The sequence below is a fragment of the Rhinoraja longicauda genome, chromosome 27, assembly GCF_053455715.1.
Source record: "Rhinoraja longicauda isolate Sanriku21f chromosome 27, sRhiLon1.1, whole genome shotgun sequence".
NCBI classification, from domain to species: domain Eukaryota; kingdom Metazoa; phylum Chordata; class Chondrichthyes; order Rajiformes; family Arhynchobatidae; genus Rhinoraja; species Rhinoraja longicauda.
The window spans coordinates 22,905,181-22,922,313 of NC_135979.1; the positions used below are offsets into that span (position 1 = coordinate 22,905,181).

The 17,133-nt window shown below is 47.7% G+C and overlaps 1 protein-coding gene across 1 annotated transcript in view; it reads left to right on the top strand.

Moving 5' to 3' along the window:
• Nucleotides 1-1,918: 1,918 nt before the first annotated feature.
• Nucleotides 1,919-17,133, top strand: part of LOC144606604 (adhesion G protein-coupled receptor B2-like) — a 264,431-nt gene continuing 249,216 nt past the window's right edge. Inside the window, exon 1 of the mRNA XM_078422876.1 lies at nt 1,919-2,263. The gene's annotated coding sequence lies outside the window, so the exon portion shown is untranslated. The remainder of the gene's footprint in view (nt 2,264-17,133) is intronic.

A 17,133-nucleotide genomic window follows, 5' to 3' on the forward strand; every position in this document is an offset into this window, starting at 1 on the left:
TTTTTGCGCTCTTTTGTTGCATGTTGCCAGGGCATGGCTCAGCTGCTTCGTGTGCGGGTGGTATGTCCTTCCTGTTTCTGCGGTACTCAGTACTGAGTAGCAGTGAGTGGGCATAACCGCATGTCCCATCAAGGGGGGTGTTGCGGTATTCAAGGATGGCATACATGGGGTCATGATCGCTGCGCTTGTCTTTCTTCATAATATTTTTCATGGTTTGCACACAGTGCTCCAGCTGATCCCACTTCTGACACCATGTAATGTGTAAAACCCGGTTGTGACTAGCACAATAGACGTTTGACATTGATGAAATCTGCAAGTCTCTCTTTAATGCCCGCCTCCCTCCAGCAGGCACCTGTTAATGCGGTGTACAAACGTTGCATACATTACACATTCAACGAAGTCATTGTGAATACTATACATCTTAATCTTCTGGATCAGTCTACCCTGAGGGACCTCATCAAAAGCCTTACGCAAATCCATGTATATAACATCCACTACCTTCATAAAACCACCACCTCACAAAACTCCCCATTGAATCTGACCTCAAGATCCTCTTCCACAGACAAAAGCACAAAAGGTTAAGCCATCATTGAAAACCAAATATGTTAGTAGTTGTCCAGTGTCGAATAACATCTCGCAACATGTACTGTGACTTATATCAGAGGTTACCTTGCACATTTATTATAATGTGGTCATGTAAACACATTGCAAGACATCTCCATTCACCATGCAGGATGGCCCAGAGCTTTCAGTTTAATTCTCCATTCCTACTCTGATGTAGCTGCTTCGGCCATTTGTAACATGCAAATGCATTTATCCTTTCCTCTGGACAAATATGAATCTTTGGGATGTAATACTGACATTAAACCAGCTCTTCCGTTCGTCACCAGGATTGACCCGTTCTGATATAGGTCATCAACCTGAAACGTTACCTCTGTTTCTCTCTCCACAGGAGCTGCTTAGCCCTTGAGCAATTACTATTATTTTTGTCCAGTTTTTGTTTGGTTTTGCGCTCACGTCGGTGGAGGAGTGTCTTGAGGTCGGATTCAAAGGAGACTTTTGACCCAGTGCCGTGGCGAGTTGCTGATATTTCCTCAATACTCCTCCCTCATCAAAACTGCGCGACGAAACGTGGGAACTCGGCATCGGCTCGAAAACAGTCTTGGCCACAACCCCAAGGAAAAGTAGGAACTCCACCAAAGCTCCGGCCACTGTCCCGTTCCCGCCACAGTCCGATACAACACTGGCGAAACGTGGGAACTCGGCATTGGGGGAGCACGGGAGTGGCAGCCTGCAGCTACGACCACAGCCCCGGTCCCGATTGTAGCCCGCAGCGACGCCCCCACCAGCCGAAGGGTTACTCTCCCCGCAGCTGCAGGCTCGATCCCCGCCCAGACGCCGCCCGATTTGCTGAACATCGACGAGATTTTGTAGGTTAACTTCAGCCTCTGGCACCCACAGGCGGCAGACCAGGTCTCCAGCTCTGGGGGTGGCGGGGGCGTGGGTGGGCCTCATTAAGACCACCGGGGCAGCGGCACGCGGGCACCCGTCACGAAGGCTACCAGTGATTGGTGGAGAAGCGGCACGCAGGCTGCTGTCACGTGAGGGGTGGAGATGGTGGCACGCGGGCTGTTGACAGTTGGGGTGGAGGCGGCACGCGGACTGCTGTCACGTGATGGTTTGGTCCGGCACGCGGACTGCTGTCACGTGACAGGCTGGGGTGACAGGCTGGGGCGGCACGCGGGGCAGTCTGTGAATGGTGGTAGGGGTGGTACTCGGGCTGCCGGTGATTGGCAGTTGTGCGCGCGGGCTGCCGGCAGTTGGCAGTTGGGCGCGCGCCTCGGACGGGAGCGCGTGGGGCTGCCGGCATTTGGCGGGTGGAAGTGGGAGGGAGGACGGTGTGCGCGTGCCGCGGGTTGTCGGTGGTTGGCGGGGGGGGGTGTGCGCGCGCGCGCGCCGCGGCTGGCAGTTGGCCCTGAGTTGCCAGCTGAGCGGGCATCGGCATCAGCATCAGCAGCATGTGCCTGTCGTGTGCGGCGGGCAGGACACGGAGCAGCGCGCCAAGCGAGCCCGAGCAGTGGCAGCCAGCCCCACCGCTGCAGGCACTACCCGGGGCACCGAGGGGTCGGAGGGAGTAACGGTGGGGGGAGCACGCACGCACGCCGGCAGCCAACAGTGAGCAGCGAACCCGAGTCCGGGATGGGAAACTTCACCCGGATAAAGTCGGCGGTGGAGGTACCCAACTCTCGTTAGAGCCGCGGAGGTAGGCAGACCGAGCCATAGCATAGCAGCGGGCGAGGGGCAACGGGGTCTGGGGACTGCCCCGGGTCTGGGACAGTCTGGGGTCCGTCTGGGGTCTGCCGTGGGTCAGGGGCAGTCTGGTCGGAAATAAATCTCTGGCTGCAGACGAGCCCGTCCGTGCCCGCTGCAAATGGGATGCTCCGGGGAAGGTGGAGCGGACTACCCGCTCCCTGACGTTAGAGGGTCCCGCCAACTGTCAACTCTCACCGGGTCCGAAAGCTCTCGCAGTGGGCACCTCTCACGGACCCCACACTGACCGCCCGGACACCGGGATACCCAAACACTCCGCACTCCGGAGCCCGGCCCGAGGCGGGAGTTGTCTGTTGTCCGCGTCTGTTCGCGGTCCCCACCGGGGCTGCTCTGGGCGGCTACTGTCCGAAATCTACATCGAGCCCGTTATAAATAACAGCGATGGGTATTATTACATCGCCCATCGCTCGCTCCCTCTCTCCCTCCTTCCGGAGGGCTCCGGGAAAGAGCGAGCGTCTTACTGTCTCCCACCGGAGAAAAGGACGGCAGCTGCTGGGATCTGGAGTGAAAAACGGAGCGGGTCCGGCAGTCTCTGTGGAGGGTAAGGTCGTGACCCGAACACACCGCCCGTCCATCCCTGATGATGATCCCCGGCTCAGTGTTTCGCTGCCCTCACTGACCATCATGGTGATGTCTCTCGGCCGAGCGGGGCACGGACTACACACTGTCCGTGACCCTAACCAAGCATCGAAAGGAAGTGCGACTGGTCCACACTGCGCTGCTACCCTCGGCTCTCTAACCTGTCGCCCTATCCATCACAGAATCCCCTCCCTGCTCTCCCACCACCACGGATACCCCTTCTTGTCCCCCCGCACAACCTCCACCAAGGACTCCCCTCCCCCGTTTCTTTCGCGAGCCCCGCTTTTCTCGCTACCCCCGCTTCTCCCCCCGCTTTCCCCATCCCCCGCTACTCCCCCCCCCCGCTTCTCCCTCTCCCCCCCACTTCTCCCCCCCCGCTTCTTCCTCTCCCCCCCCCGCTTCTTCCTCTCCCCCCCGCTTCTCCCTCTCCCCCCGCTTCTCCTTCTCCCCCCGCTTCTCCCTCTGCCCCCGCTTCTCCCTCTGCCCCCGCTTCTTCCTCTCCCCCCGCTTCTTCCTCTCCCCACTTCTCCCTCCCCCCCTCCCGCTTCTCCCTCCCCCCTCCCGCTTCTCCCTCCCCCCCTCCCGCTTCTCCCTACCCCCCCCCCCCCCGCTTCTCCCTCTCCACCCCGGCTTCTCCTTCTCCCCCCCCCCCCGCTTCTCCCTCCCCCCCGCTTCTTCCTCTCCCCCCCCACTTCCATCTCTCCCCCCCGCTTCCATCCCCCCCCCCCGCTTCTCCCTCTCCCCCCGCTTCTCCCTCTCCCCACGCTTCTCCCTCTCCCCACGCTTCTCCCTCTCCCCCCCACCCACGCTTCTCCCTCTCCCCCCCCACGCTTCTCCCTCTCCCCCCCACCCTTCTCCCTCTCCCCCCCACCCACGCTTCTCCCTCTCCCCCCCTCCCCTTTCTCCCTCCCCAAGCTTCTCACCCCCCGCTTCCCCTCACCCTTCCCCGCTTTGCATCTCCCCCTCTCCTTTCCCCCCCTTCCCTTTCCCCCCCTCCCCCTTCCCTTTCCCCCTCCCCTCCTTTCCCCCCTCCCATCCTTTCCCACCTCCTTTCCCCCCTCCCATCCCCTTTCCCCCTCCCCTTTTCCCGCCTCCCCTTTCCCTTCCCCCTACCCCTCTTCTCTTCCCCCCTACCCCTCTTCTCTTCCCCCCTTCCCCTTCCCTTCCTCCCTCCCTCTTCCCTTCCTCCCTCCCTCCTCTCCCCTCCCTCCCTCCCTCCTCTCCCCTCCCTTCCCCTCCTCTCCCCTTCCCCTCCTCTCCCCCCGCCCCCCTCCACTTCCCTTACCTCCCCTTCCCTTACCCCCCCTTCCCTTCCCCTCCAGTCTCCCCTCCAACCTCCCCTTTCCCCCTCCCCAACACTTCCCCCTCCCCTTCTTCCCCATCCCCTATCCCCCCTCCCATCCCCTTTCCCCGCCTCCCCTTTCCGCCCTCCCCTCCCCCCTTTTCCCCTCCCCCCTTTTCCCCTCCCCCCTTTTCCCCTCCCCCCTTTTCCCCTCCCCCCTTTTCCCCTCCCCCTCCCCTTTCCCTTCCCTCCTTCCCATCCCCCCTCCCTCCTCTCCCCTTCCTCTCCTCTCCCCCTTCCACTCCTGCCTTCCTCCCCCTTCCCTTACCCCCCTCCCCTTCCTTCCCCTCCAACCTCCCCTCCCCTCCAACCTCCCCTCCCCTCCTTCCAACCTCCCCTCCCCTCCAGCCGGCATGTGGGCAGGCCTTGTTTCCCCGCCCCTCGCCCTCCCCCCTCTCTGCCCATCTGTCAGCCGGGGAGCGGGAGCGCCCAGCCGGGCAGTGCCGCCGCTCGGCTCAGCTGCCGACCCCGCTCCCCGGCGTTGGGTTCCAGTCGACTCGGCAGCTGAAGTTTATTAGTGGAGACGTGCCTGCACGTCCACGGCTTTATCCCTCTCTCCTGTCGCGGGGAGCAGAGAGGTGAGTGCCCGTGATATTTGTCCTGGAATGCAGATAGCGTCCTAAATGTCCAAGGCGTGGAGTTGTGTTCCGACAGCGTGAAACAAAAAGTAAATCACTGCCAGCCTCTCCGAACTGCGGTGCTAAGGGACGTCGGGCCGTCTGCGTTCAACTTGCCGTTGTATTTTCGCATGGATATCGGGATGTCCAGATGCATAAAAATAACTGTATTCGGAGGTGCGAAAAGGATTGTTTAAAGGCATTTAATGTTCTTTGGCCAACCTAAAGTTGGGTTTTTAATTGTTTCTGAGGAAACGCGTAGGATTTGTGTTCTGCTCCGCAAATAATTTACATTATTTGTAATTGTGATTATTTGCCTGCAATTGTGACAAAACACGTGTAAAGTGATGCAAGGTTAATTCTCTCAAAATTAGTCAGGATTATTGTGGACATTGAAAATGTGTATCTGCTAATTTGAATACAGGAATTGAACTAAGACTGATGGAAGTAGAAAAGTTTCCCCTAGCCCAAGTGTGACATTGGTGCGTAACAAAACTGACAACCATCTCTGTCTCATAATCTAAAAGAATCAAATTTGTAGAATTCTTTGGCCTGAGAGATTCATTTATGACTTTCAGTTCTAATGTGGTCTTTCGTCCAAAAGACCAGTCCCCTTGTCTCATTAAAGGCTTTCAACATTTTTCTTCCGATTCACGCACATAAAGTTTTTGATTTATTCTTTGTTTCCCATTTTCTTATCCTCCCAGTCAGCTTTCTCTAGGTCTCACATTTTGTGTATCTTTTTGCTTAAAATTTTGTATTTTTGTTGTTTTGGTTGACAAATTGTTGTTTTAGTTCATTGGTTGACAAATTGCTAAAGGCAAATTGCGCTGCATAAATGTGCGTGGCAGATCAAACAATACCAACACTGAAGCCCAGGGAAAATATTAATGTTTGGTAAGGGTGGGGGAGCGGATAGAAAAACTGCAGTTATAATATGCAAGCTATGCCACTGTCTTCATTAAATGTAGAAAATAAATCATCATTCGCTACTGCACTTTTCTGTTATGTTTTTGAAATATTTAAATGTGAAATACTTAAGTTATGATCTTATCTAGAATAATTTTAAACAATGAAATTAATACATATTTGTTTCCTTTTCTAATGATTATATTCTTCTGGTGAAGGTATCTTTTTGTATGGCTCTTTGATAACATCCTTGTGTGCGTCTTGGAATATTTTAAAACATTAACATAAGATATTGAGTTGCAACATTAGAATGAATAACTGAATCCTCAGTTTATTTTTCTGCAGGGGGTTCTGTTTATTCTCCCTCATATGGAAGGATACGCAAATATTGCTCTTTCGTTTCCTGTTATTTTTAGGGTTCTGATAGTAGTTCACTTTCACAAATATACAGTCATTTGATTTACAATATTGTGCCCTGCTGCTGAAGAAGAATTAGTGAATAAACAAAGGTATGGATTAACAATAGATAGGAAAAATTGTTGTTATTGGAAGGATAATGTATTTAATTTCTAAAATAAATCTTAATCTAAGTATTTCAGTAATTTAAAGAAAATGCCATAGCTCGTATGCATTTGCTAGATTTAGGCAATCAGGATTAAGTGAATCCCTCTGCGAGTATAAGAAGTGTGGGAATATACAAGGCAATCTGAAGGGCCAAAAAAGCACATGAAATGGATGTGGCAGGTAGGCAAAGGGGAATTTTAAGAGATTCCACAGGTATAATAAGAATAATTGGGGGACTAGTGAAATAATAGATCCCTTTAAAGTTCAGCGTGGCTGCGTTTGTGTAGAGCCACAAGAAATGGGGGAGTTATTAAATGAATATTTCTCATTCATTACAAGAGAAGAAGATCATGGAAATGAAGGAATTGAGGCATAGATGCCTTCGATAATATACAAATTACCAAAGAGGATGCACTGGTGGTTTTAAAGTTCATTAGGAGGATAAATCCCCAGGGCTTGAGCAATTGGATCCTTCGACCTTGGGGAAAGCTAGGGATGAAATTACAGAGGCCCTTGCATATACACATATATAATCTTTAGCCACAGATGAAGTCCTGGAAGACTAGTGGGTAGCTAATTTTGTATTATTTGAGAAGAGTAGTAAGGGCAAGTTAGGAAACTACAGGCCGGCAAGCTTGACTTGTGGGAAAGTAGTTAGAGGGGACATTTGGATATAGGGTCTCCACACATTTGGATAGGCACAGACTGCACAGATAGACAGTAGAAATCGTGTGTTACCAATCTTGTAGAGTTGTTTGAAAAGGTCAGTTTAATGAAGCCGACAACCCTGCGGCATGAATATTGATTTAGCTAATTTCAAGTAACCCTTGGATTTCCTCTCTCTCTGTCCCTACCCCATGCTAGTCATCTTGCTAGTTTCACTGTTCTTATCCCTACGTTTTCACCTTCTCAGCCAGCAATGGACCATTGTGGGCTTTTTGCCAATCAATGCCGTCTGCTTTGTTTTTGTCATTTTCATTCCTCTAATTTCCCTCTTCCCCTCTCAGTCTGAAGGTGGGTTTTGATCCGAAAAGTCACCTATTTCTTTTCTCCAGAGATGCTGCCTGACCCGCTAAGTTACTCCAGCTTTTTGTGTCTACCTTCAGTATAAACCAGCATTTGCAGTTCCATCCTACACAAAAAGAGGCATTTTGGCCCACAATGTTTGTGCAAAACATGATGTCAAGACCAACTCTTATCTGTCTGCACACAACCCATATCCTTCCATTCCCTATATATCTGTATGCCCATCAAAAGTCTATTAAATGCCACTATTGTATCTGCCTCAACCACCCAGCAATAGTTTCCAGGCATCCACTGTCCTATGTGTAAATGTGTAAAAAAATTTTTACCCTTCTCTTAAAGCCATGCCTTCTAGTATTTGATTTTTCCATCCCGGGAAAAATGTTCTGACCATTCATCCTATCTACCCCTCCAATAATTTTATGTACTACTTAGCTCTCCCTGCAACCTCAACATTCCAGAGAAAACAATCCACGTCTGTCCAACCTTTCCCTGTATCTATTACCCTCTAATCCTGGCATAATTCTTGTAAACCTCCTCTGTACCCTTTTCAGAGGCTCCACATCCTTCCTGTAATGGATATCCAGAACTGCACCTCCAAATGCAGTTTAAAAAAAAGTCCTGTAAAGGTCCTGCATCATGACTTTCTGACTCTTGTACTCAATGTCTCAACCTATGAAAGCAAGCACACCACATGCCTTCTTTACCACTCTTTGTACTTGTGTTGACACTTTCAGGAATTATGGATTTGGACCCTAAGATCCCTCTGTACATCAATGCTGTTGAAGGGCCATGCCATTATTTGTACATTTTCCCCTTGCATTTGACCTCCCAAAGTGCAACACCTCACACTTGCTTGGATTAAACTCCATCTGCCATTTCTCTGCCCATTTCTGGAGCTGATCTATCTAAATTCCTTTGTATACTTGACAGCCTTCCTCACAATCCGTGAGCTCAGCATTCTTGGTGTCATCTACAGACTTGCTACCACCCATCTATGATGCAACTGTACAAGTGTTTAGTCACTCAGGTACAGGAAAAATGTCATTAAGTTGGAAAGGGTGCTAAAAAGATTCACTAGGATGTTACCTGGATTTCTGGGCTTGAGGTAGAGGCTGGATATGCTGGGAGTTTTTTTGAGCATACGTAGCTGAGGTGCGACCTGAGGCGTACAAGATCATGAGAGGTATGGATAAAATGAACATTTATCGTCTTTCCCAGATTAGGGAATTCTACAACTAGAGTTAGGCTTTAGGTAAATGATGATAGATTTAAGAGGGACCTCAGCTGCAACTCGAAGGGTAGTCCGTAAGTGGAATAACCTGCCAAAGGAATCTATAGAAGTGGATACAATTCCAACTTTCAAAAGACATTTGGTTAGATGTATGGAAATGGGCCAAATGCAGGCAAATGGGACAAGCCCAAATTGTCAACTAGATCAGCATGTACAGATTGGCCAAAGGGTTTATTTCTGTGCTGTATAGCTCCATTACACTCTGATTATTGTATCTCTTAGGAGTTAGGGTTGAAGATAGACAGAGGTTGAGATCCCATTTCAGAACAGTGAATGTTTGGTGAATATGCATTGGGCTGAACACTGGCACAAAAGACCCAAATGAATAACAATGAAAGTTGGATGTTTCTTAATCCAATATAATTTGCTCTGCAGTGTCATGTTTATATTAAGACGCTTTGTGTGACCCCCTTGTAAGAGATCCATGAAAATAAACACAGATACATTCTGTAATCTTCCACTTGTTGTTACTCTAGATCTTAATAGGTCAACAATTAAATCATGGGAGGGAGTGGTGGGTGTGGGTGAAAGAGCATTCCTCTCTCTGTCTCTCGTAGATAGAGTTTGTGTGCAGGATAACCAAAATAGAACACCGCAAATGTGGTCTAACCGCCATCTTGTAGAACGGTAACATAAAATCTAAACTTCTATACTCTATAATTGTAAGAAGGAACTGCAGATGCTGGTTTAAACCGAAGATAGACACATAAAGCTGGAGTAACTCAGCGGTACAGGCAGCATCTCTGAAGAGAAGGAATGGGTGACGTTTCGGGTCATCCATTCCTTCTCATCAGAGATGTTGCCAATCCCACTGAGTTACTCCAGCTTTTTGTGTCTATCTTCTATACTCTATACCCTGACTGATGAAGATCAATACTCATACTTTCATAACTCCGCAGCCAAAGACCAAACTAACTCAGTTTACAAATTTGAAGACAACACCACTGTAGTGGGCCGGATATCAATAAATGACGAGAGGGACTACAGGAAGGAGATTGAGAACCTTGTAACCTGGTGCCAAGACAACAAGCTCTCCCTCAATGTCAGCAAGACAAAGGTGCAAAGTGCTCCACACCACATACATTGAGGGTGCCGTAATAGAACTGGTTGAAAGCTTCAAGTTCTTAGTAATAAATATCACCAGCAATTTGTCCTGGACCAGCCACATTGAATCAATGGCCAAGAAGTACACCATGCCTTTATTTCCATAGAAGAGTTAGGAAGTTTGACATGTCCCCAACAACCCTCACTAACTTCTACAGATGCTCCATAGAAAGCATTTTACCAGGATGCATCACAGCATGGTTTGGGAACAGATCCACCCAAGACTGCAAGAAATTGCAGAGAGTTGGAGCCCAGCCCAACACACAAACCAAACTCTGTTCCATTGACTCTATCTATGGTTCATACTGCCTTGGCAAGGTCACCAGCATAATCAAGGACCAGTCTCACCCTGGTCACTCCCTCTTCTCCCCTTTCCCATTAGGCAAAAAAAGTACGGAAGTTTGAAAATGCATACTCCAGATTCAGGAACAGTTTCTTCGCAGCTATTATTAGGCAACTGAACCGTAGTCTCACCAGCTAGAGATGTCCCACATACTTCATTGGAGATCTCTGAACTATCTTTAATCAGGCTTTATTGGACTTAATCATGCACTAAACGTTATACCCTTTATTCTGTATCTGTGCACTGTGCTTGGGTAGATTGTATTTGTGTACAGTCATTTCCCTGACTGGATAGCACGAAACAAGCTTTTCACTGTACCTTGGTACACGTTGCAATAATAAACTAAACTAATTAAATTGTGTCTCGCTAACTTGATTATTTTGAGGAGGTATCCAAGAAGATTGATGAAAACAGAACAGAGGATGTTACCTACATGGGCCTTAGTAAGACACTTGACAACATTCTGCATGGTAGGCTGGTCTACATGGGATGAATGGTGTCCTGGCAAATAAAATTGAAACATTAGCTTGGTAATCGGAGGTGGTGGAGGAAGGATCCTTTTCTGATTGGAAGTCTGTAATGATACGATACGATAGAACTTTATTTATCCCAGGAGGGAAATTGATCTGTCAACAGTCACACAGGGGCGTGGCTGTGTTCTGCAGCTGCGGCTCACCGGCAGTCTCTCTGTTTTTTTTGTTGTTTTTTTGTCATTGTCATCGTTAAATGTACGTTTTGTTTTATTTTTAACTCTGTGTATGTGGGGGGGTGGTGGGGGGGTTGGGGGAAACCTTTTTTTCAAATCTCCTCAACGGAGATGCGACCTTTACCGTGTCGTATCTCCGTTCGCGCTACGGCCTAACATCGTGGAGTCGGCAGCCTCCAGCTGGGATCGACCTCAAAGACTCCGGTCGCAGGGCCTGGACTTACCATCTCGGAGGCTTCGGCCGTGGGCCCTGCAGACCGCAACATCGGGAGTTCGCAGGTCCCTGGCTGGCGACCGGCTTTTGGGAGCTCCAGCCGTAGCAGCTTCGACCGCCCGAAGCGCGAGGTACGATCGACCCGCCCGCAGGCCCTTCATCGCCCTGCGTGGCTCGGCCGCAGCACTTTCCATCGCCCGGTGGGGGCTCAGGACTTTCATCGGCCTGCTCGGCTCGGCCCTGGGACTTTCCATCGCCCGGTGGGGGCTTCAAAAAGTTGGGAGCCTCGATCACCTCGTGGCACCACGGGAGAAGAATGAGGAGGAGATAAGACTTTGCCTTCCATCACAGTGAGGGTATGCCTAGAGCAATCACTGTGATGGCTGTTTTGTGTAAAAAATTATATCTGTGTGTCTTGTGCTTTTTAATGTCTACTGCCGGACCCTGACGTGAGAGGACGCTGTCGTTGTGTATTCGCCGCTTTTCCGTCAGGATAGTTTGTCTGTTTGTTTCTATGTTAATTGTTTTTGTAAAGCGCTTTGAGCATGCGATAAGGCACTATATAACATAAATGAATTATTATTATTATTATTATAAAAAACACAAAATACATGAAACATGACATTAAAGTGATGAGTGGAAAGTGTTGGGGATGCAAAGACTGAGGAGGGGAGGGGAGGGGGAGGAAAAGGGGAGGGGAGTTAGTCTCGGTCTACCCCACGACAGAAGGGGGAGGGGTTATAAAGTTTGATAGCCACAGGGAAGAAGGATCTGTGGCATTCTGTCCTGCATCTTGTGGGAACCAGTCTGTTGTTGAAGGTGCTCCTCAGGATGGCCAGTGTGTCATAGAGGGGGTGAGTAGTGTTGTCCCGGATGCTCTGCAGTTTGAGAAACATTCTCCCCTCCAAGACCACCTCCCATGAATCCAACTCCGCCTCCAGGACAGAGCCAGGCTTCCTGATGGGTTTGTTGATCCTATTGGCGTCCGCAGCCTTTGCCCTGTTGCCCCAGCACACCGCAGCGAATAAGATGGCACTGGCTACATCTGCAGCATCTTACTGCAGACGTTGAAGTACCGGAGCCTTCTCAAAAAGTACAGCTGGTTCTGCCCCTTCTTGTACAGGGCCTCAGCGTTCCTGGACCAGTCCAGTTTACTGTCCAAGTACACTCCAAGGTATTTGTACTCCCTGGTAAACTGCACATTCACACCATTGATGGAGACGGGACAGGGTTGTTCCTCTCCTGAAGTCTACTACCAACTCCTTAGTTTGTCAGTGTTGAGCTGCAGGTGACTCAATAAAGTCGTTGACTGCACCTCTGTATTCCGCTTCCCTCCCCTCCCTGATGCAGCCCATAATTGCAGTGTCATCTGAAAACCTCTGCAAGTGGCAGGAGACGGAGTTATATCTAAAGCCTGAGGTGTAGATGGTAAACAGGAAGGGAGAGAGGACTGTCCCCTGTGGGGCCTCTGTGTTGCTCACCACCATGTCCGAGACACAGTTCTGCAGCCTGTAACCAATAGTCTATCACAGGGATTAGTGTTGGCATCTTTATTTTTGCGATAATATATTAACAATTTGGATGTGAATGTAGGAGGTATGATTACTGTTTACACATGACACAAATGTTTATGGTGGTGTGGATAGCGAGGAAGGTTGTTCAAGGCTAGAAGATATAGATCAGATGGAGAGTTGGGCGGATCATTGGCAATGGAATTTAATTTTACAAGTCCAAGGTGCTGTATTTTGAGAAGTCAGATTGGGATAGACATATACAGAGAATGATAGGGTATTAAGAAATGTTAATAATCAGAGGGACATCGGAGTTCGTCCAGAATTCCCTGAAATTGGCAACATGGATAGATAGGATGGTGAAGAAGGCATATGGCTTGCTCACCTTCATATTTTGGGGCGTTGAATATAAAAGTTGGGATATCATTGAGAGATAGACCATGAAAACAGGCCTTCTGGTCCACCAAGTCTGTGCTGTCCATCAATCACCCGTTTTGCATAAACCCGACATTAATCCAATTTTTATTTTCATATTACTTTCAAACCCCTTTCTCCTTCCAAAATTCTATCACTCACTTACCCACTCAGGAAATTTACAACGACAACAAATCTACCATCCATTATGTCTTTGTGATGTGGGGTGAAAGCGAATAACCCAGAGGAAACCCACACAGTCAAAGGTAGAATGACTAAACTGCATAAAGAGGGCAGCTGAGAAGATTGAACCTGGGTCTCTGGTGCTGCGAGGCAGAAATTCGAGCTGTTCTACTGTGCTGCCCCAACTGAACATTGGTTAGATCACTTTTGAAATATTGTGGGCACTTCTGTTCATTACAGCATATAAAATATGTGTTACACTGGGAAGAGTGCAGAGTAGATTCACCAGGAAATTGCCTGAATTGGGAGATCAGTTATGGGAAGAAATTGTATCGGATGGGTTAGTTTTCCCTGGAGGGAAGGAAACATGTAGTGACATGATTGATGTATGTGAAACTATAAGGGGCAGATAGAATCTTTTTTCCCCATGGTAGGGGGTTTAAAAGCAAGAGGGTATTTGTTTAAGGTGAGAGGAAAGAGTTTTAAAGGGGACTAGACCAAATGGACCCGTTGAGCCCGAACCTCTCCTGTCACTGAAAGGAAGCATGCAGGTACAGGTCACGGAAAGGAAGCATGCAGGTACAGCAGGCAGTGAAGAAAGCCAATGGAATGTTGGCCTTCATAACAAGAGGAGTTGAGTATAGGAGCAAAGAGGTCCTTCTGCAGTTGTACAGGGCCCTAGTGAGACCGCACCTGGAGTACTGTGTGCAATTTTGGTCTCCAAATTTGAGGAAGGATATTCTTGCTATTGAGGGCGTGCAGCGTAGGTTTACCAGGTTAATTCCCGGAATGGCGGGACTGTCATATGTTGAAAGACTGGAGCAACTAGGTTTGTATACACTGGAATTTAGAAGGATGAGAGGGGATCTTAAAGAAACGTATAAGATTATTATGGGGTTGGACATGTTAGAGTCAGGAAACATGTTCCCAATGTTGGGGTAGTCCAGAACCAGGGGCCACAGTTTAAGAATAAGGGGTAGGCCATTTAGAACAGGGATGAGGGAAAACTTTTTTAGTCAGAGAGTTGTGAATCTGTGGAATTCTCTGCCTCAGAGGGCAGTGGAGGCCAATTCTCTGAATACATTCAAGAGAGAGCTAGATAGAGCTCTTAAGGATAGCGGAGTCAGGGGGTATGAGGAGAAAGCAGGAATGGGGTACTGATTGAGAATGATCAGCCATGATCACATTGAATGGCGGTGCTGGCTCGAAGGGCCGAATGGCCTACTCCTGCACCTATTGTCTATTGTCATTGGTGCAGCACCCTCTCCTCTCCACCTTCCCTCTCTCCCCCCCCCGCCTCCCCCCTCCCTCCTGACCCCTGCCCTTCCCCTCTTCCTCTCCTCCCCCTCCCTCCCTTCTCCTTCCTCCCCCTCCCTATAACCCCCCTCCCCCTCCACTCCCCTTCCCCCTCTCCCTCCCCCTCACCCACCCCATCCCCCTCAACCCCACTTATCCTCCCCCTCCCTCCCTCTCCCCTTCCCTCCATCCCACCCTCCCTCCTCCCCTCCCTCCCTAGGAGATATATTTAAACTTTATAATATGAATAACTTTTAAAATATAACATCAATTTCAATAAAACTACTTGCATTATCATTAAAGTGACAACGATTAGTAAGGTGGGCCTAAAATTGTTGCGCTATCGTGTACCGTTTTGGCTGAAGTTCGGTCACAAACAAACAAACAAATGAGAATTTTAGTATATAGATACATGAGGAGCATTTTTTAAACGGAGTTGTTGATAGCTTGAACTTACTGCCAAAGGGGGTGGTGGAATCAGATACAATCACAACAGTGTAATGTGGGATAGATGGTTATGAGTTAGGAACATGATCCTGCTCTGGTGTGGTAGTGGTATGGATTGTGATGGAAGGTGTGGAGGAATAACCAGCGTTACTCCTAAATCTTAAAATCTTAATGTGCACATCAGAATGAAAGGCATGGATGGCAAGACTGGTCACATATTCCTGTTCCTCCCATCACTGATTGCTTCTCTGTATCTCCCGATCCCCAATCCCCTGCACTGTTCTTAATGTCACTGCAGGATTCAAATGAATTCCTTTGTAAAGCATATCAAATTATTATGCTACTTGACAGAGTTTCAAGGCTCCAGTCTAATTTGATTTGGGATTTAGGTGATTTACATACAGAATAATTAACTTGATGGGGCTGAGTTAGAGAATGTGGCTAAAGGAGGCGTTGGAGTGATTTGCAAGCACAATCATTGAAAGTAATTAGAATAATGGATGCATTAGTGGTGATCTTCCAAAATGTCCTAGTTTTTGGAACAATCCCAGCAAATTGAAAGGTAGCAAATGTGACAATGTTATTCAAAAGAGAATGGAGAAACTCATGAACTATAGCCCAGATATATCAGTTATCAGACAAACATTATGGTTGTGATAACAACGTACACATGCACACACACATATATATAAGGCAGAGTCAGCATGGTTTAAGAAAGCAATATTGCAATTGACAAATATTTGTGTTTTTTTATGCTGTCAGTAGCAGGATATATAAGGGGAGCCCTTTGCAAATCTGTTAATCAGTATGTAAAGCAGAAATAGAAAGGAATACAATTTTTTGGATGACAGTTTGTTACTTTTGGGTGCCTTAAGGATTAGTATTGTGCCTTCAGCAATGTTCAATTTATGCTAATGAACATGATAAAATAATGTCATGTTCAAAATAAAATACAGTGTTTTGTATCAATGTTTACCAATATAAATCTCTGTGGTAAAGGAAGCTAAAAGGATATGGGTTCCACAACATGTTTTAGGCAGATTATGTAAGTGAGCAAGAAATTACCAGGTGTTGAATAATGTGTAAAAAAATGAAATCATTCATTTCGATCTCAACCTGAAGCATTGACATTACTTCCACCCCACTGATGCTGCTTGACCAGCTGCATTTCTTGAGCAGTTTGTTTTTGTCGCCTATTCCAATATCTGCACTCTTTTTGGCATAGAAATTGTACAAACTGAAATGTCAACATGAAACTAGTTCCGTGTGATGGGATGTCTTGTTAGTTCTGTGCAAGAGTCCAAGTTTACATACTAATGAGTGACATGCAGATGCCTCAAGACTAAACGTACAAGAAGGCTTTTCCTCCAAGACCTTGGATCATGACAATCACAAGGGAAGGTACTTAGGGGACCAAATTAGGTTAATGACAGAAATAGAACAGGGAAAGTGGAGTGAGATGGGGAAGAGGATACCATTGTCAGGCCTTAGTAGTGGGGATCAGCTGTGAACGTTGTTTGATGCTAGCAATTGGTTTTGGAAAGGAACATAGGGATAATGTTCCATAGTTGCCCAATGAACATGAGAGCAGAGGATGGGGTTGTGGCGATAGCTTGGGTTTGCTGAGTACTCAGTTTCGGAGATTTTGCGCTGCATTGTGCAGCAATTGAGTTTATCTAATTAATCACAGCTATCAAGTGTTTACCAATTGTAATTTACACTGCCAACAATGATAAAGAAAAAAAGCTTTTTCTGCATTGTGTATGTGCAAGCCATGAATGTATTTTTGCCATTTCTGTTTTACTCTGGTGTATAGAATCCCTTGAATGTTGCATTGTAACTATCAGTTTCCAATTAAATCGACAGCTGTCAAGGAAACAGTTAATTCCAACTTCTAATCCGAGTTTGCAAATTAGAATATGTTTCAATAAACTATGTGATGTTTTCAGCTGCAGAGCTGCATCCATGGACTGTTAAAATGACAGATATGCCTAACATCATTCAATGAACATACATTCCAAGCTATCTTTGGTTCGGGGCATTGACAGGACCTGGCATCACTGATAATGTAAGAAAAAAAAATCCTATTACACGGTGATGATGAAGATTTACAAGATATTTATGGCACAAAATAACATATTTCGAAGCAAAAGCTGCACTGACTGCACATTTCACTCAACAGCAGAGTGTAGTATTTAAGACAATTGCGTTTTGTTGCACAATGAAAAATGGAAAAGAAACAATTTGCACACATCT